This window comes from Moschus berezovskii, chromosome 11 (assembly GCF_049115385.1).
Source record: "Moschus berezovskii isolate FMDL1 chromosome 11, NW_MosBer_1.0, whole genome shotgun sequence".
Taxonomy (NCBI): Eukaryota; Metazoa; Chordata; class Mammalia; order Artiodactyla; family Moschidae; genus Moschus; species Moschus berezovskii.
In genome coordinates, this window is record NC_142470.1 from 32,986,059 (window position 1) to 33,007,064 (window position 21,006).

At 53.5% G+C, this 21,006-nt stretch overlaps 1 protein-coding gene across 6 annotated transcripts in view; it reads right to left on the reverse strand.

Annotated features, from left to right (window-relative positions):
• Positions 1-10,130, reverse strand: part of DNMT3A (DNA methyltransferase 3 alpha) — a 107,289-nt gene extending 97,159 nt beyond the window's left edge. For 5 of the 6 annotated variants that reach the window (XR_016038543.1, XR_008682568.2, XR_016038544.1 and 2 more), the window contains exon 1: positions 9,387-9,518. The gene's annotated coding sequence lies outside the window, so the exon portion shown is untranslated. Of the gene's footprint in view, positions 1-9,386; positions 9,519-9,994 lie in introns of those variants that run through there. The other variant, XM_088841226.1, reaches the window with a different exon arrangement.
• Between the last annotated feature and the right edge of the window lie 10,876 nt (positions 10,131-21,006).

A 21,006-nucleotide genomic window follows, 5' to 3' on the forward strand; every position in this document is an offset into this window, starting at 1 on the left:
CTCTCTCCACCCACCTATGACGTAATGGTCACCTTGCCAGACTCTCGCCTCCGCTGCGGACACCCTGAGGACCAGCTCAGTCCTCTTTATATTCTTGCAGCCAGTGCCTGACACATAGTAGGTCTTCAATAAATGAATAAATAAACGTTATTTGTGGATCTGAAACAAGGAGCCTCTGGAGAGAAAACTTAACAGCTGCCAGGTCTGTTGAGTCGGGGCCCCAGTCTCTTACCATGCCATCTCAGAGTCCAGGCTACACAGAGAGTGTTGACCAAAGAAAACGCAGAGGCGACTGCCCTGCCCCACTGGGCTTCCCGGCTGAGCTGCCAGTACCAGGCAGGCCCTCAGGCCACCGCTAGTTGGGCTGGGAACCACAGGCCTGGGAGAGGATGGCAACAAGCACCACATTGTTGCTGGTAATAAAACCATTAGGAAGCACTGCTATGCGCCAGCTGCCAGGCCCGGCTGACGTCTAGACCCTCCCATGCCTGTGGGCCAGGGGGCAGAGCTGGCCCTGCCAGTGGGCCCAGCAACCAGAGCAGAGGCCAGTGCCTGCTCGAGACCCAAAGAGAGCAGAGGGCAGGAAGGGAGAGGGCCCGGGGCTTGAGGAACCTGCTTGGTTCCTGGTAGGCACAGAGTCTCAAGAAACTGACTGAAGTACATCAAAATTAAAGGCCCAGAGATGAGATGCCCAGGGCTGGAGATCAACCAGCCAAATCCAGCCTGTACAGAGGAGGACACAGAGGCTCTGCAACCCCTCGGGGTGATGAGGATGACAGACAACACGTGTGGGGTCTTGGAAGACAAGCGGGCCTTCGAAAGGGTCATCTCGCCCAGCCCCCAGGTGCACCGTCATGACCCAACTAAGAGAAAAAGAATGCACACCACCTGAGTACCTACTATGCGCCAGGCAGAGAGCTGACATCATCACACAACATTTAATTAGATTCAAGCAATACCAGTAAGAGGCAGATGCTCCTCTTATCCCTGATTCACAGATGAAACACCCAGCTCAGAGACCTTTAGGTCTCTCAGTTACCGTAGGAGTAGCAGGGCTGAGATCAAGGCCTGCCCACCCTCTGATCACTTCTGTGCCCTGCACATCTGTCCCCTGGCAACCTGGGACAAGGGGCGGTCCGCAGAGGGACCGGTTTGCTTCCATGCTGCTGCTGCTGCTGCTAAGTCACTTCAGTCGTGTCCAACTCTGTGCGACCCCATAGATGGCAGCCCACCAGACTCCCCCGTCCCTGGGATTCTCCAGGCAAGAACACTGGAGTGGGTTGTCATTTCCTTCTCCAATGCATGAAAGTGAAAAGTGAAAGTGAAATCACTCAGTCGTGTCCAACTCTTAGCGACCCCATGGACTACAGCGCACCAGGCTCCTCCATCCATGGGATTTTCCAGGCAGGAGGACTGGAGTGGGGTGCCATTGCCTTCTCCTATGCTGATGCTAACGGTCCTTTTATTTATCTTCCAGCCTCACTCCAGAGGCGGGGTGGGGCGGGGCTGGAGAAGTCCACATACCCTTTCTCTTTAACAAGGGTAGCCTCAGGGGGCAAAGCAAGCTCCAAGTTGGCACCCATGGCCCGGGGCTGGGTGACCTGATTGTGAAAGGGGGAGGTGGGCGCTGTTGCCAAGCAACCAGCAGAGGAATTTGTATCTGCCCCTCCTCACCTCTCCACCCTATCACCTGGGTCACTGCCACCTGCTCCTGGGCCTCCAGATCAGAGTCGGGCACAGCTTGAGCCCACATGCCAGACGAGTTTCCCAGGCCTTCCCTCCACCCTGGCGGGGCCTCCTGAAGCGCCATCTTGTCCTCCCTGCATGTGGCTCCCCAGGCTACACCAGGGCTGGGTCACCTGAGGTCCACACCAGGACCATTTGGGTCACGAGAGCAACCAGACTGAAGATCCTCGATGATTAGTCTGTCATCCTGGTCAGATCTGAGCTTCCCGTCCCTATCTGCTAAAGCGAACTTGGTCTGAAGCCCCGACGTGAACTGGGGTGCTGCCAGCTGCCTGTTTTCTGCTCTCACCCAACCCCAACCAGTCCAGGCCTTCGCTTGGAGACCTCAGGGTCTGCAATAAATCTCCCTGCAACCTTTCCAGAAAATACAAGTACCTGAGTAGCTCCACCCTTTGCTGTCACTCTCCAAGCCAGTTTCACATCCATTATAAAAGGGCCCACCCTTCCAGCCTAAGGGTGACTCAAATTTTTTTCAAGTTCTTATCCAGAAGCTTCAAAAGTGTGGTTTTATTTTTGCTGTGGTCATTAAGAAAGGAATGCATGTGCCTCTACATTGTCACAAAGGTTACAAAAGTGTATAAAGTGTATAACCAAAATGCTGACACACCTGCTGTGTGATCCTTCTAGAACAACTTTTTTCTAAGCATGCGCTAGCCTATACGAGTGCATACTGGTATACGTTTTAAAGGAACTTTACAAAAATGAGATGAGACTCTGCACGCTGCTTATGGGGGTGACCCCACACCATATCATGGACATGCAACATGTCAGAATAGACACACTGAGTATCCCATTTCAAAGGCTCTGGGAGAATCTGACTAGATTCCCTTTTATCCATTAACTTAGATACCCTTTCAGAGTCTACAAAATAAATCAGACAGGACCATGCTTTCAAGAAGCCCTTTGCCAACAGGTTCTGCTTTGCTGGAGGATCTCAGTTGCTTGGCATGGGTCCAAGCACCCTCGCCTGCCCCTCCCTGGGTCCTCTGGGGAAACTCTGAGGGAAGGCAAGCTCCCAGCCTCCCAGCTCAGGTGTTCCTGGGCACTCACCATGACAGAGCCCACATCCAACTCACAGCTCAGTCAACTACAGATCTGACCCCACCATCCCGTAACGTCCTCTGAGCATCTTTTAACCTTCTGAAGTTAAGAAGCACCAGGCACACCAGGATCAAGCTGGTCTATTAGGTCTAGAACACCTTCTGCACTGACCCCAGGATCCATCTAGCTAGCAGAACAGCAGGAAGAGCACCTGATCAGTGGCCAGGACACCCAAGTTCCAGCCGTCCCATTATGAGCTGTGAGAGATGGTCCTCCATCCCCACTGTGCACCCAGAAGGGGCATCCAACAACTGGCTCAGAATTAAAGATGACCTTGACATTTGAAACAGAAACAGAGAGGGCAGATCAATAGGGATGACAGTGAGCAGGTCCATGACCTCAGGAAAGAGAAAATAGGAACCTTCTTATAGATGTAAATAAGGCTGGGAAATCCTGGCGGTCGGGGGGACCACAGCAGGATAGGAACAGGCAATGCGGAGCTGCAGTTGAAAAAAAAATTTGCATTCCCTGCTGGGATTCAGCTAGGAAAGCCCCAGGCTCCCACACCTCCTCCCCGTCTCTGTCCTCCAGACAAGCAGGCCTGCAATGTGATCAGCAAGGAAGATGTGGCCTGGCGGGCCCTGTCCACTGGCTGTCCTTGCTGGGGCTGCCAGTCACTGCCAGTCACACCTGGGGGCATCTCTTCTCCAGGTGGGGGCTCAGTTCTGCTGCACGTGGAGGAGGGAGGGGAGAGGGCAGGGCAGAGTCAGGGTCTGCTGTCCCCACTTCCCCTTCCCTGTGCTCTCGGCCCCTTACAAGAATGATGCGGGTGCTGCAATGCCTCAGCCTGGGGCAGGGGATGCCAAAGCCAGATCCAGAGACCTCTGGGAGGCCAGGTCAGAGACCCTCCTGCCGCCCATTCACATCACGTTGCCATCATTGACAGAGACACAGCCCCGCTGGTGTTCCCCTTAATTGCCGCGACACCCCGGGGTTGCTGTAATTTAAACCCTGCTCTGTTTCCCTGAGTCTGAGCTCTTAAGCTTCAGTCTACAGAACATAAAGGAATCATCAAGATCCTACACCAAACGAGCTCAGCTGGCCCCTTCCCCTCCTTCCCTTTGGTTCCTCGCTCTTCTCCCCCACCACCCCCCGAGCCACCACAAGCAGGGAAGTTCAAAGTGAGTTTCCACAGGCCACACCGGAGCTACAGGGCACAGGGGCCCACTCCCCTCAAATCAGCATGGGGCCTCAGGCTGGCTTCCAGCACACGGAGGCCCCACTCACTGCCCCAGTCTCTGCCACACTCCAGCCACCTTATCCCATGCAGCCTGGCTTCCTCTCCTTGGTCAGGAAGTGCCATCTCTGTGCTCTGAGGCTCATCACAGGGGCCACCTCCTACAAGAAGTCTTCCCTGATCTCTCCAGTTGGTTGTCACCTCACTGTCCTTCGAGCATTTTGTGTCTCCCTCTCCCTCAACCTTGGTCTGTGGCCATTAATTAGCTGGGCACACCCTAAATTCACCATGTACCCTCTCAAAGCCCAGCACAGGGTCTGGCCCACAGGAAATGCTCAGCAAGTCTCTGCTACATGGAAGTAAACAGGTTGCACTTGGGAGAGAATCCGAACAAAGAGCTGAAACTAGTGTGAGGGCTTGTAGGTGGACAGAAGACAACCTGTTGACTGTGATCTGCTAAACTCTGGAAGGATTGCTAAACGGCGCTGAGGAGACTTCCTCCTCTGAAGACATTTCAATCAGAATCAGCACTTTCCTCATCTGTCCAAGAGTTTGCACACAGAGGTGGGAAGGTGGACAAGATTTCCCAGAGCACTTCCTGCAGCACCAAGCCACGCGAACTACCCTGATAACGATACTCATGCTGAGCGCCTGCACTTTGCCAAGGGCGATGGGCATTATCTTGTTTAATCCTTCCAACAACCTATGCATAGAGCCTGGTCTCATTTCCACGTCACAGGTGAGGAAACGGAGGGTCAAAGAAATTACGCTTGTCCCAGATCCCTCAGCTGGAAGGTGAATGCAGCTCCCTCCGACTCCAGGGCCCTCACTTGGGCTGCCTCAGACAGGCTCATGTTGAAGCAAGTCTGTCCCCACGCAGCTGCACACCTCGTACACAGAAATATGCACAGAGACACACGTGCACCACACCCTGTCTTGCCCACACACTTAGCCAAGGGACACACGCAAATCTCGGACACTGCATGGATCTCATCTGGTAGGTTGTTTGTTTGTTTTTGTTTTTTTAAGGAAAAAGAGTCAAAGAGAGAAAGGCCTGAAAACGAGCCTTTAAGATTTGAATGGAAAGGAATCTGGCACCTTTGGTTTACTATTAAAGCCCTGCTCAGCAGCAGCAAAGCACACAGGCCCACAGAGATGCCCAGCTTCCAAGCACGCTGCTCTCCACTGAACACCAAAAGGGAAGTGGAAACAATTCCTACAGGCCATTCCTTGGTCCTGACTGTTGCCTGTTTCCAAGCAGAAGGCTAGGGACACTCAACTATCAGTGGGGCATGGGGACATGGGCATGGGGACCCGGGCACCAAGACAGGGACCCCAGGATCAAGAGAGCAGAAGGTGGCAGGAAGTGCTGAGGGAGGGGAGCATGTGATGGGCAGGCAGTTGGCCCTCCTGGCCTCGGGCTCTGGGTAGCGCTGCCAACCCTGGAAGAAACCGGGCCTGGCTCCACACCCAAACAGCCCCCAACCCAGCTCCAAGTGCTCTCAGAGCTTCAAGTTGTCTTTCAACCCTAAATTCTAGGGCTTGGATTCTAATGGTAACATTTCAGGCAGAGGATGGGGAGAGGGTGGTCTATTTTTAACTCACCCATTAGAGAGCTGGCAACACTGCTCTCAGAGTCCCCTTTCTGTCTGGCTCCCAAAAAAACAGGAGCCTTGATGGAGTCCTGGCTCACACTGAAAAAGAATCTGGGTTTTTCAGGAGGGCTTGAGCCTAAGGAGCCTAAGTAGGCAGTGACTGTTTGGGGAAGGCGGAGCAGAAGCAAGATGAAGAGAGCCCGGCCACCAACCCTGCAGCTAGGGAAAGGACGGGGACGCAAACACAGATGTGCAGCAAGTTTCCCCACTATCCAGGAGACACCTTGGAAGCCCCACAAAATGACCAAGGGGACCCAGAGGGGGCCAGGGCAAGAGACCTGTCCCGTGGAGACTATGAACCCAGAGGCAAGACGACACGGAGTGTAGGAGACCAGGAGAGCTGGAGCAGGAGGCAGTCTAAGCTCCCCAGAGGGCAGCTCTGGCCCTGCTTCTTCCCAGCCAGGTCATCCCAGGCCAGGATTTTATAGCTTGTCCTGTCTTCCTTGCTGGCTTTTTCAGAGGATCACTGGCACAAAACTAGGAGCATCTCTTGTTCTAATAAGGTGACTCTGGGTGGGCTCTGGGATGGGGGCTGGTCCCCAGAGAAACCAAGAAAGGATGAGGTTGGGAGTTTCAATCTGAAGAAGATCTACAATGAACTCAGATGCTCACTGCAAACTGGACTCAGGGAGGAAATCTCAGAAATTGTGCACCCACACACACAAATGCCCACGTAAACCTACAAAAGGACACACACATGTGAGGGCTTAACCAGAGGCTAAACTTTTACACCCTTTGTGGAGTCAGATGTGACTGACCTGTTTCCTGAAGGGCCCCCGCCCTTCACATCACCAGCTCCCTTCAAAGGCCCACCCCTCAGGAGGCCCCGCTCTCACTCAGACATCCTCTCCTGAGAAGTCCTTCCTGATTATCCGTGTGGTAAAAATAAGACCACCCCAGCCCCCCTTCCTGGGTCTGAAACTCCACCACTGGAATCAGAGCCATAGAATTTAAACGCTGGAATGGGCCTTCAAGCTGCAGTCCAACCCCCACCCTACAGAAGAAGCTTGTCCGCAGACACCCTGACACATAGCCGAGGTTGTCCTCTCCTCTGCCTCTCCAGTGCTTGGGGGGTGGGGAGGAGAGGGGAGGAGCCCTTACACAGTGAAACTGACACTCCTTGAATTTGAGACGGAATTCACCTTTTCCAAGGCTGGTTTCCTATTGCGGGTCCGTGAGCCTGGGAAGGAGGACAAGGAGAGCCTCGGTCCACCTGGGCCAGGAACCGTGTGAGGAGCTGAAGACAGGCCCAAGGACCTGGACAAGAGGCTGGAGAGGAAGCCAGGGCCCAAAGGAGTGGGGCCCGGGGAAGGGAGGCGGGCAGGTGCCAGACCCGCTGCACAGGTTTGCCTGGGCCCCTGCGTGCGTGCGGCACATGTGCACACATGCACACACATGCACACAAGACTCACACTTTTCACGGAGTTGCCTGTCAAACAGCCCAACCAGGGCCTCAGTGGGACCTGGAGGCAGAGGGGGACCACCGTGTCCCAGAAACCTAGCAAGAACTCCTAACAACCGAAGCCTCCTAATCCAGGCAGCTCAGGAAACCAACCAGGAGACCGGCGCCTGCCAGCACAGGGGACGGCCCAACCAGGGTCCGCCTGACAGCTGGGCTCCCCAAATCCCACAGGCCAGTCCTAGCACTCCAAGCATCGCCCAAGGAGAAAAGCTCCCTTGGCTGCAGCTGTCACATCTGCCGGGAGGGAGCAGGCACAGCGGAGCAGCACCTGATCCCAGGATCCCTTCACAGCCCGCCAGCCCAGGAGGCCTGGTTCAGCCGCTGGCAGCCCCGGCTGAAACATGAAGACGGAACAGTCCCCCAGGGATGCTGATGGCAGTCTCTGGGCACGGCAGCGAGGGGCAAGCTGGGTCACAGGGCGGCCGGCTCCTCTCCCGCAGCCTCCTGTCCCTGCTGGTTTGGGAGGGGGCGAGTTGTGTAGCTTCGGGCCCCAGGCCCTTCCTCCCTGCCTGACGCAGGCCGGAGCTGCCCAGCTGGGTGCAGGACGCCATCTTGGGTCAAGGTGCAGCCACAGGGGGCTCCCCTTCGCGAGCCGTGGGAGAAGAGAGCCCCTGAGAACCAGCGAGCCCCTCACTCCCCACCCAAGGCGCCAACACCTACTCATCTGGCTTTGCAGTAGAGAGGGAAAGAAGGACGGAAGGGATGGAGAGAAAAGGGGGAAATAACAGGGGCTGGGGGGTGGGGGGAGAGGGAAGGGAGTGGGTGCCCCAAGAAGGGAGGCTCCAGGAAAGCGAAATGCAGTTTGGCAGCCCGAGGGCCGCGGGCCCCAGCGATGGGGGGCTGGGGGAGGCCGGGGGCGGGCCCTGGACTCCGGCCAGCCCCTTCGGAGCCGAGGGGGAGGGAGGGCAGGGCGGCCTGGGGGAGGGGAGCTGGGGTGAGGGCGGGACACGGCCTGCGGCTCCGAAGCTTGGGGTCTCCCGGGGCACTGGGACGTGGGGGCCGAAGACCCCGAGCCGCAGCTTCGGCGAGGCCTCGTCCTTCACCGTGCAGATGCGAAGCTTTCAAGGACACGTCCGCACCGGCCCGGCGGGGGTGCGTGTGCGTGAGTGTGTCCGCGTGCGTGTGAGTGTGTGCAGGCGGGTGGGTGCTGCTGCAGGGGGCGACCCTGGGCGCCCCCGCCCGCAACGCCCCGGGCCCCGGCCCCGAGGCTCCCACCCCGCTGCGTTTTCCGGTCCCCGCGGCCCGGGTCCGGGATCTTCGCCCGCCCCCGCCCCGCCCCCACACTGCGGCGCCGCCACCGCCACCGCCACCGCCGCCGCCGCCGCCGCCCCGGCTCCCACGGCCCGCGGCGGGGGCAGGGAGGAGCCAGGCACGACGTCCGCCCCCCCAGCCCCGCGCTCGCGCCGCTCGACTCTCCGCGGAGAGGTGTGCCCCCCAACTGGCACTCTCCCCACCCCCGCCGCCCCTCCCAGATCCGCTGGCACCCCGCACCCCCAGCCACAGGTGGCCGGAGGAAGAACGCCGCGCAGCGCTCCCCGGCCCGGCCCCCCGATCACCCCTCGGCCCGCCCCCCGGGGGCCTCCCGGGTCCCCCCGCCCCGCCGGGCCGCGGAGGGCCGGGAGCCGGGGGGAGGGGCGGGGGGCCGGGTCGTGCCAGGCTGCCATTTTCTGCCGCCGCCGCGGAGCCTGCGCGGGGCCCGGCCCCCGCCCCCCTCCCCCGCTCCCTGCGGGCCGCGGCGGGAGCCGATTATTCCGGGTCGGGGTCCGCGCCCTCCAGCGCCCCGGCCGCAGGCCCCAGGCTGGGCCCCGGGGCGGGGGCAGGCAGGGCCCGGAAGGCGGGGGCGGCCAGGCCGGGGCCCCTGCGGCAGCGCCTAGCCGGGCACCGACGCTGAGGCCGGCGGCGGAGGGGGGCCCCCGGCGGCATTGTATAGACTTGAACTTGAGCCCGGAGCCGGGCGGGGGCGCGGAGGGGGCTCCGCGCCGGGAGCGGGCGGGACGGGAGGGGGCGCCTGGCGAGCCCGCGGGGACATAAACAAACCCTCCAATCCCCCGCGCCGCCCTGGCCAGCCCGGCCCGCCGTCGCCGCCCGCAGCCCTGGCCCCGCGAGCGCCCGGCGCCGAGTTGCGGGGGTCCGGGAGCGTGCCCCGAGCCGGGCACTGCCCGCCACCGTGCCCCCCGCCCGGCTACCCTCCTCCCCTCCCGCCTCCGGGCCGGCCTCCCGGGCCGCCAGCAGCGGCGCTCATTACCGTGTGGCCGGTGGGGTCGGGCCGGCCCGGCTGCGCGCCCTAGTGCCGCGGCGCCGCGTCCCGGCTCGTCCTCTGCTCTCGCCGCCGCCGCCGCCGCCGCCCGCGCGCCCTCCCTCCCTCCCTCCCGGCCCGCCTGCCTGCCTCGCTCGCTCGCTCCCTCCCTCCGCTCGCTGTCGCGCTCCCTCTCTCCGCCTCCTCCGCCGGGTCCCCCCCTCCCACCCCTTCTCTCCGCCTTCCTCCTTCCCTCCCTCCGGCCGCCCGCGGGCCCAGGCCTCCGCCCGCTGCTCGCCCCCCGCGGCCGCGCTGGCCCCGGCCCCGGCGCTGCGGAGCCGGCCCGCGAGGCAGCGCCGACTTGGGGGCCCCGGGGCGCCGCGGCGGGAGCGGCCTGGGCGCGCGGCCGGTCCTAGCGCCCTCGGCCCGACTTCCCGGCCCCTACGTCCCCGCTGGGGGTCCCCGCACGCTGCGGGTCGGAGAGCCGGACCCCGCAGCGCCCCGACCCTGCGCAGGGCCCGGGCACCCCGCCTCGGCCGCTCTCCCGGCCACTCCGCCGGGAGCCTGCGACAGCCCTCACCACCACCACCCCGACCCTGCGCGGGGCGCCCCGCTACCTGGCGCTGCCTCTGCGCTGGGTCCCCGCATCCAGCACTGGCCGCAGGGACAGCGGCCCCTCCTCTCCCGCGGCCGGTGTCAAGTGCCTCCCCCCGGCAGCCCGCGGAGCCCCCGGCGGCCTTCGGCCTGCAGTTCTCCCGACCTCCGCCAGAGCCCACTGCACCCTGCCTGCCTCAGCACTGGGGCTGGGGACAGCAGCGTCGGCCCATCCGCGTCGCAACCCCCACGCCACCCGCCACCCCCGCCAGGTGCCGCGGCCGAGTGGAGGCCAGTCCATTCAACAGGGCCAAGGTCGGGGCGCCGGGCCTATCCAGGCCGTCTTGGAGGCTCGAGCACCTCTATTGGATGAGCCTCCCTTGAAGGGAGTGAGCTCCCCGTACCTTGAGGTGTCCAAGTAGAGTTGAGTGCTGTCAGTTGGTCAGTGGAAGAGGGAAAGATTCCTTGGCTGTGAGGTGGAACTAAATGACACTGAAGATCCCTTCCAGCTCTAAGATTTCGTGCACACACCTACACTCCACCCTCGCGCTTACTCACCCAGTTGCCGGGAGGGTTGGTCTCATTTCCCATAGAGTTCCCAGGGCTCCAGGTTTGTGACTTGGGGCATCTCTGTCTACTCACATCAGCACCACGACGCTCACTCTCCCAACCGCCACTGCTAGGCTTGGTCCCCTCACTCCCCTCCTTTCTTCTGCCTGTACCCCCACCAGTCATCTCCCACAGTGTACTCCCATTCCACCCAGCACTTCATCTTTATTACAGCACTCTGAGCTCCCTGGCCCAGGACATAGTGTGCCCGCTTCCCCAGGCATCCATCACCCTCTCTGCTGAAACCAGTCCTTCTTTTCCCTCCGCCCCCACTAACTTCAGCCCTTTAAGGGTCACAGCAGCAGTTACCTAACTCTTCGGGACATAGAGCTGACCTTTCATCCAAGAGATTCCCTTCCAGAAGTCCTCTAATGCTTCCAGGTCCTTCAGTCTGCCAACTCCCCACACCTCAAGGTCAGAGACCACTCAATGTCACCTTCATTCAAGGGGTCACCCCATGCCACTGGTGAGAGGTCTTGTTATCTGTGGCATAACAGATAACATCCGTATGGCATCTGTAGAGGTCTTGTCTCTACCTGGCCAGTTCCAAAGACTTAAGATGTTCCTTCCATCTCCAGTGGTCTCTGAAGACAGAGACCTCCTCTGTCACCTCTGTAGCCCCATACTTGGCACAAGCCTTGGCTGAATGAATATGCACATTGCAGACTCCTTGCCACTTTGCTTTCAGCATCAAGGTGGACATCCATAGACATGCTAAAGCTTGGCTAAGGGGAAGACCATGCTTAGAAAGATAGTTGCCATACCTTCTAGTTCCTTAAAGTGTGAAAGTGTTAGTTGTTCACTCCTGTCCGACTCTTTGCAACCCCATGGACTGTGGCCCACCAGGCTCCTCTGTCCATGGAATTCTCCAGGCAAGAAAACTGGAGTACATAATCATTCCCTTCCCCGGGGGATCTCCCCGACACAGGGAACGAACCTGGGTCTCCTGCACTGCAGGCAAATTCTTTACCATCTGAGACACCAGGGAAGCCCTAGGGCTTATATAATAATACCCCAAATAGTGGTGACAGTTTTCTGAGTGTCTCCTGTGTGCCAAGCACCAGGTTGGCACTTTTCTCCTAGTCCTTAGCAACACTGTATGGTAGTTTGTATCATCTTCACTCTACAGGTGAAGAAACTGAGGCTCAGTCAAGGCCACACAGTTGAGAAGCAGCAGAGCCAGGATTCAAAGCATGGTCCATCTGACTCTGAAATCGTGATAGTTACCTTAAAACCTTACAGTTATTCTTAATAAACTGAAACTCTCTGGGTCAAGTGGACAGTTGTGTCTCTCTTCAGTAGGGAATTCCTTGGCGGTTCCATGGTTAGGACTCAGCACTTTCACTACCATGGCCTGGGTTCAGTCTCTGATCAGGGTACTAAGACCCTGCAAGCCATGTGGCTCAGCCAAAAAAGAAAAAAAGCAGCTTTCTATTCAGTAGAATTACCTGTGATGAAATCATTGGGAGCCCATGATAAGTATGACCTTGGATGTCTGTGTTCCTGGTGTCAAAAGGCCCAAGGTGACCATGTTACGAGGTTTGCTTATGTCCAGTAAGAAGCAAACGTGTGGCTGCAGGGTTGGTTCTGGTGCCTGGTCCTGATGTCTTTGGCATGAGGAAGGCCCTCCAGGCTGTCCCAAGAAGAGACACATCAATGCTGGCTAACCCTACTGGGCCCTCCTCACCATGCATCACACGAGCTCCAGCTCAGATTGATTTAGACTTCAGGCTCCTATGGCCCCATCACTTGTGTGTGCTCCACTGTGGCCCAGCCAGTATCTGGGTCAACCCTAGATCATCTGGGGTGAGGGGCAGTATCAGTCACCTGCAGTAACAAACAAGTGACAGAATCCTGCCTAACAAAAGGATTAAGCAGTTTAGAGTTTAGACAGCCAGGAAGACCAGGGAACAGGTAAATCCAGAGACTCAAATGCCAGTTCCAGAGCTGATTCGCTCACCTCCACTCTTGTCTTCTTCCCACTTTGGGTACTTTTCTGTGCTTTAAACAGACTGCAAGGTGGTGGGCAGCTGTCTCATGTCCTTACTCTCCCAATTTAGAGAATCCCAGTGGAAGAACATAATTTCCTTTCCTTCCGGAAGCCCCCTAATGCTTCCAGAGCAGGAGGTTCTATGTCTTTTATTTATTTATTTATGTATTTATTTTTGGCCACAACACACAGAATCTTCCCTGACCAGGGCTCAAACCCATGCCCCCCTGCACTGGAAGTGCAGAGTCTTAACTACTGGACCACCAGGGAAATTCCTCCATGTCTTTAATAACTCATCCCAATAAAAAATAAATTAATAATAAATAAATAAATAACACCCTCCAAACCCCTGAGCCTCAAATATGAGACAAAATTGTCCTGTTTTGTATTTCAGTGGCACCCTCGCTCTCAGCGCCATCCCTAGCAGAGATGTCCTGAGGGTTACTTCAGTTGTTCTGACTTTGGTCAGAGCCCACTCTTAACATGTCCTACCACCTGGGGGTGGCGTGGATCACATATCCACTCCCTTAAGTGGGTTCAGGAGGTTTGGAGACTGACAGACCCAGCAGCACCCCGTGGAGAAGAGGCAGAGCTGTTCTCCAAACCAAGGGTGCTGGGCAGACACACTGCACTTCACCCAGTGGCCGCCCAGCACCCATGTACACCGTCTTTTCCCCAAGCAAGCATCAAAAATGCTCTTGCCAGGACTTCCCTGGTGGGCAATGGCTAAGACTCCGTGCTCCCAATGCAAGGAACTTGTGTTCAATCCCTGGTCAGGGAACTAGATCCCACAGGTAGCAACTAAGAGTTCAAATAGCGCAACTAAATATTTTTCACGCCCCAGTGAAGATTAAAGATCTCACGTACTGCAACTAAGACACAGCACAGCCAAATAAATATTTTTTAAAAAATGCTGCTTGATAGAGGTGGTGGTTGCACAACATTGTGAATGTACTAAATGCCCCTGAACTGTACATTTTCCAAAGGTTAATTTAATATTATATGAATTTCACCCCAATAAAAAGATATTTTTAAGTGCTTCTACTAAAATAAAGAACCTCACCATCTACAACTAAAAATCCACTTACTCTCCTTCCCAAAGGAGGATAAAGAGGATCCAGGTAAGGTGCATTCCTTTCAATGGTCTACATGTGGCTTCTCATTATCTGTAACAGTGGCTGCGTTATAAATTTAACCACCCTCAAAACACCAAGCCTATGATGGTGGAGACAAAATAGATTATTCTCAATGAAGACTGACTTTGGAAGAGAGGGGAAGGGAAAAAGCACATAGGGGTCCACCCTGCCAGCGGGGCAGCCAGGACTCACTTCTCCCTAAGGGAGCTTAGTCCTGGTCTGGAGGCTCATTGTCTTCAATGGCTGAACCTGAGGGCCTGCAGGGAAGAAGTCCCCTCTGCGGAAGGCCAACTCCCTATTGGCATGGTCGTGGCTTCCTGGGGATTCCTTCAGAGGCTGGGCAATCCCTAGGTCTGAGGATTGCAGAATCACTTCCTTAAAACCTCAACTGGCAGTCAGCTCATTTCCTAGGAACTCCATGGACTGACTAGTAACTCGCCCCCTAAAATCCCAAAGCTGATGAGTGGACTCCAGGGCATGGCCACCACAGAGGTCGTGCACCTTACAACAAAGAGGGGGAACTTTGTAGGCCATAAGTGAGGCCATTATCCTAATTCACCAGGAAAATCATAAAGACACAAATGCGTCCTGTATGGTTTTACATGTGCCAGTACACGGTCCTTCCATTCAGTTCTTTTTACCTTCTTACTGGACTTCCCACAGCAACTGTCATCAACTTCCCTCCCCTATTTCTAGATGCTGATTCAGCCTTTTCCTCCAGAAAACACCTTAGCCTCTGCCTCTCACTCCACTCTGAGCCTCACTTCTGTATATTGATAGAACCAGAGATAAAAATAGATGTAAAATGTATGTGTGTATATTTACAACTTGTGTATATACATATACACATTCCCCTCTTCTGTCCACTGAGAACACATATAAGCAATGAAACCTCAACAGGGATGAGGATACCTCATGCCCAGATCTTGGTTTCTAAATACCATTCTTTACCAAAAGGAAGTGGACTTTCTTTGGAGAAATGGCAGCTTCCAGAGCTGGGTCAAGCAAGGAACAAGATGAGCCCAGAACATGTTATACTTTAAAGTTAAAGAAGTATTCAAATAAGAATGGGGTACAGAAAGGGCTTCTACTGGGAAAATATGGGAAAGTTTGAGCACCAAAATAATGATACGAATAGATTATAAATCCACTGCATAAAATAGGAATCCATGAGTCCACAGTGCTAGAAATAAACAAACAAATTGCAAGTTTAATGGGGAATGGGATATTTACACAGCCTCAAAGTATTTCCCAGCAAGATACTTACTAATTACAAAGAGGAAAAGAATAACTTTACAATGAAAAAGCCCTTTAATCAAGTGATCAAAATTAACTTCATCAGTAGTGGACCAAATTGAAATGATACACCGCCTAACAGGATGCAGTGAGAACAACGCAGCATCATTTCTGTCATACACACTCCAGCCAAAGATGCATCACCTGAATCTAATCTCAAGGAGACATCAGACAAACCCTCTCCTAGTCCATTTGGGCCGCTGTAACAAAGTACTATAGACTGGGTGGTTTATAAACAATGAAGGGGCTGGAAAGTTCACAGAAGGGGCTGGAAAGTTCAAGATGAAGATGCCAGTAGATGTGATGATTGGTGATGCTTCCTTCTGCATAGACAGCCATCTTTTCTCTGTGTCCGCACATGGTGGTAGGTACAAGCTAGCTCACTGGGGTCTCTCTTATAAGAGCACTAATCCCAGTCATGAGATCTCTGCCCTAATGACTTAATCTTCTCCCAAAGGCTCCACCTCCTAATACCATCACCTTGCAGGGTAGGTTTCAATATATGACTTTTGAAAGGACAGAAACATCACACCATTGCAAAGGGATATCCTACAAAATATCTGACTTGTATTTTTCAAGAGTGTCAAGGCCATGAAAGTCAGGGAAAGACTGAGGAAGTATTCCAGATGGAAGGAAAGAAACTAAAGAGACAAGACAAGTAAATGTGTGATTCTGGATTGGATATTTTTGGTACAAAGGGCATTGTTGGAAAAATTAGAAAACGGTAAATTGGGTCTGAGGATAGTAATGGATCAGTGTTACTTTCCTGATTTTGATGTTTGTACTGCAGTTATGGAAGACAGTGTCCTTATTTATAAGAATATATTTCTAGTATAGGATAAAAAAAATTTATCCTACAGTAAGGTTTCTTTTTGGGGGGGTGACTGGGCACCATATTGACACTTTGTTACAAATAGTTTAGAAAAAAATAAATTATTTTGTGACATTTGCATCTTTTCTGTAGTTTTCTGTAGTTTCTGTGAGATAGTTTTAAAATAAAAAGTTTTAAAAAATTACCCCCAGGAGTTGTAGTCTTTTTCCTTCTCACCAGGAATACATCTGAAAGAGAATATTGCTAACTGAGTATGTCATCAGACTCTTGGACTTCCACCCATCGGTTGGGTGAGCAGTGATCTCTTGCTGTACATTTTGTTTTGCATTTCTCTGACCACGAGGAGGTTGAACTTGTTTCATGTGTTGAGGGGTGTTTGCATTTATAAACTGAGAACTGTCAATTTATCTTTTGGCCACTTTTCTATCAAAATGACCTCTTCATGAATTGAGGAGGTTATCCCTTTGCCAATACTTACTAATATTTCTATACTGTGTATTTGGTGCCTGGCATTGTGCAGAATCAGAGAACTGACTCATTGGAAAAGACCCTGATGCTGGGAAGATTGAAGGTGGGAGGAGAAGGGGACAACAGAGGATGAGATCGTTCATCGGCATCACCAACTCAATGGACATGAGTTTGAGTAAGCTCCGGGCGTTGGTGATGGACAGGGAGGCCTGGCGTGCTGCAGTCCATGGGGGTCACGAAGAGTCAGACACGACTGAGTGCCTGAACTGATTGTGCAGAAGAGCCTGGTGAGACAGATGGTCTCTGCCTGTGAGGAGTTTACACACAACACAATCCAGACTAATGTTCACCAGTTAATAGGAGTTAAATTGTGAAGCTCAGACAAGAAGGGATGGGGGCTGGAGCACAGGAGTCCCTGAGCAAATGGGATCTGAGCGGGGGCTGAAGTATGGTGGGGTTTTAGTCAATGAGGGCATCCTGGGCTTAGAGGAAAGAAGGCACTGTGAGGGTGAAAACTTGACCTGCCTGTGGTGACTTGCCCTAATCCCTCTCTTTCTGCCCCAACCTCAGACTCAGTTCCTCTGCCTAAAAGAGCTTCCCTAAGTTCTTCCTGCTTTTCACTGCTCCTCCAGAAAGAAGAGGGCAGGAGCGCCAGATCAGTGAAAAAAGCAGATATACTGGACCTGATCTTATGGTCTCAGGGGAGCACGGTGGGCAGTTGCCACAGTCCACCTAGCTTTCTTGACTCAAGGTCAAGGCGGAAGATTAGAAACTTGGGGTTCTGTTACTACTTTTCAAATACAAACATTTTAGTGGGTTAAAAACTGATTTTTTTTTTTGTTTTAAGTTGCAAGGATATATTGTACAACACAGGGAATATAGCCAATGTTTTATAATAACTACAAATGGAGTATAACCTTTAAAAATTTTGAATCATTATATCGTACACCTGTAACTTTTATAATATCTCACATCAACTATACTTCAATTTAAAAAAAAAAGAAAAAAGGAATTATGGGGACTTTCCAGGTGGCCCAGTGGTTAAGACTCTGGCACCTCCAATACAGGGGGCATGGGTTTGATCCCTGATGGGGAACTAAGATCCCATATGTCATGGGGTGTGGCCAAAAAATTGAGAATTTTTTTAATTTAAAAATAAAAATAAAGAATTGTAGATGATCAAATTATTTTTTAAAAGCAGTGTTTTGTTTTTTTTTCATTCATACCTTCTAGGAATGAATGTACTTTCTAGGTAATGTACTTTCTAGGTTATAAGTTGAGTTCCATGTAACTCAAGGCGGTGTTTTTTCTTAATTAAACTTTTTCTTTTGATGCCAATTTGGATTCACATGCAATTACAAGAACTACTACAGAGAAATCCCCTATACCTCTATCAGTTTTCCCCAATGATAACATCTCTCAAAACCTAAATGTAATATCACAAGCAGGTTATTGACACTGATGTTGTCAAGGTACAGAACATTTCCATTAGCCCATGATTCCCCACAGTGCTCTCTTAAAATCAGGCTCCCTTCTTCCCTGCCTCCCCCTCTGCCCCAATTACTCACCTGGGCAGCTACTCATCTGTTCTCTGTTTCCATTGTTTTCACGTGTAAATAATGTTATATAAGTTGGAGTTGTACAGTATATAACCTTTGGGGGTTGACTTTTTTTTTTTCCATTCAACATAATTCTATGGAGATCCATCCCAGTTGTTATATGTGTCCATAATGCTTTCATTTTTATTGCTGAGTAGTAGTCCATGGCATGGAGATGTACCACCTGGTGAGAAACATCTGGGGGGTATTTCTAGTTTTTAGCTACAGGTTAAAAAACTGGGACCAGGGAAGTAACCAAGTCGCACCAGGGAATACAGGCAGTCGCAGGGAAAAAAAGTGAGGCTCAACTGAAGGGAGGCAGACCCGGGGAAGCTCTGAGCCGCCTTCTGAAGGGAACACGTATCGCTGACTGAAAACAGACCTGACGAGGAGGGACATATTAACTGATCTGAGTTGTTATAGTAACATCTAGATAAAATATATATTCAGGGGCCAGAAGAGAAATGGAACTGAATGCAGATGAGCGGGAGGAATGGGGGAAATGACTGGAAGAATATCTCCATAGACACAGAGCTTACTCATTACCGAAGCCATGAGCAAGGGGCTCTCCGGGAGTACACAGACAGAGATGCTGGGGGAGACCACAATTAGGGGGTGAGAGAAATGACGACAAGAGGGAGGAGCCTCAGAGAGGCAGGGGCAGCGGGGTGAGGGTGGAGTGAACCAGAGGAGTGAACGAAGGCCAAGGACAAAGAGACTTAGCACCGACAAAGCAACAGGGTTGAAGGGAAAGGAATGTATTTGTTGTCTATGCTGCATGACAAGTTAACCCAAACCTTAGTGGCTTAAACAACAACATTATATTATTTCCCAGTTTCTGTATGTCAGGAATCTGTAAGTAGCTTGGTGGGGTCCATGGATGGGCTCAGGGTCACTCACAGGCTGCAGTCAAGGTGTCTGACTGCAATCATTCCAAGTTTTAATAGGGAAGAGTCCATTTCCAAGCTTACTCCTGTGGTTGCTGATGGGATTCAGTTTCTCACACGTTGCTGGACTCGGGTTCAGTTCAAAATGGGCTGTTGGCTAGAGAATGCCCTTAGTTCTTTGCCTTGTGGGCCTCCCACAGGGCAGCTCACAAGATGGCCCATGGCTTCGCTCTTAGAGTGGACAGGAGCACGCTACAGTGTGCAGGCGAGATGGAGGGCACAGACTTTTATTTTATTATTATTATTTGTCCACACTGCAGCATGCAGGATCTTAGTTCCTCAACCAGGGATTGAACCTGTCCCTTCTACATTGGAAGCTTGGAATTTTAATCACTAGACCGCCAGGGAAGTCCCATCACAGACTTCTGTAACTGAGTCTTAGATGCTTCCCTGTTCTCTTCATGGCTTCCCTGGTGGCTCAGTTGGTAAAGAATCTGCCTGCTGGAGACCTGGATTTGATCCCTGGGTTGGGAAGATCCCCTGGAGAAGGGAAAGGCTACCCACACCAGTATTCTGGCCTGGAGAATTCCATGGACTGTATAGTCCATGGGGTGGCAAAGAGTCAAATATGACTGAGTGACTTTCATTTTCTTTCTTCATTAGGACCAGCCCACACTCAAGGGGAGAGGATTATATAAGCGTCTGCATACCAGGAAGCCGGCTTCCCTCATAGCACTCTGCAATGCAGGAGACCCGGTTCGATCCCTGGGTCAGGAAGATCCCCTGGAGAAGGGAAAGGCAACCCACTCCAGTATTCTTGCCTGGAGAATCCCATGGACAGAGGAGCCTGGCAGGCTACCGTCCATGGGATCACAAAGAGTCGGACATGACATAGCGACTAAACCACCATACCAGGAAGCCAGCTGAGATGCAGCTTACTAGAGGAGCAAAGACAACCCTGAACCTCCCCCAGAGGGCCCTAACAGGACAGTATTAGAAGAGTGTGAGAGGCAGATGACAGAATGGAGCAAGACAGGTGGTGATGCCCAAATTCCAGCTGTTCCCAGCGCTTCAGGGAGACATGGACAGACTAAGGAGTCCCACCCCTCTTTTCTGCAGTGTGGCACAGAAGGTCCCAGCTTGGTTCTTTGTGTGGGTCTGTTTCCTCCTCCCATCCCTTGCCCCACCCATAGCAGAGCAAGGGAAGCAGAAGCCTGGCTCACCATCTGTATCCCACCAAGCGGCACTCACCATGGAGCACCTTTGTGGTGAGGGAGGACAGTACCCAACTCCAGAGCCCTTCCACTCCCCAAGACTGCCTCTCTTTCCTACTTGAATTCCTGTTCTAGCCCAACATGGATCAGGGCCAGGGACAATAGAAATGACCGCCCCCCCGCCCCCCACCACGATCCAGCAGGGAGCTGGAAGATCCCTTGCACTCTAAAAAAGCAGCTCAGAGTACTTTTATCAGTTGCCTCCCCAGTTCTCTCTGTTTCTTGTCACCTAAGGGGAAAGACTGGAGAAGGAAATAGTAACCCACTCCAGTATTCTTGCCTGGAGAATCCCATGGACGGTGAAGCCTGGTAGGCAACAGTCCACGGGGTCGCAAAGAGTCAGACATGACTGAGCGACAACGAACGAATGAGCGAAGGGGAAAGAAGAATGAAGAAAATACCCTCAATAGGACATAATGTTTCACATGGGCTTTTAGATCAAGCTCTCGGATCCTGATGACAATTCCAGAGGCACTCAGGCCATTGATCGTTATGCCACTTTTAAGGAGGAGACCACTGAGACCTGAGAGGCATCTTGGCAACTCAGTGACCAAGTGGCACCAGACCCGGACTCCCAGCTCCACTCTGCATCCACATGGAGCTTCCCAGGGGAGCCACGGCTTCTGCAAGTTCATGAAGATGGCCGAAACAGTGGACACAGGGTCCTCACCTGCTGAGTGTGGGACTTAGAGCTCACAGCTCTGTCCTTGCTAGTCTTACCCTCCTCTCCCCTTGCAGTAGCCTCCCCCAATAGCATCCCAAGTTCTTGCATTCAGAGTATTCAGAAAACCCACCTGTCCCCAGATGTCTTGAAATCTCTTTACTGGAGATCAAGCCTTTTATTCTACAACTAATGAATTCTCAGGAGCCGAACGTAGCCCTGGGGATACTGGAGTCCATGAACAGGGCAGGAGAGAAAGAAGAGGGGGAAAGAGGCTTGGGGTT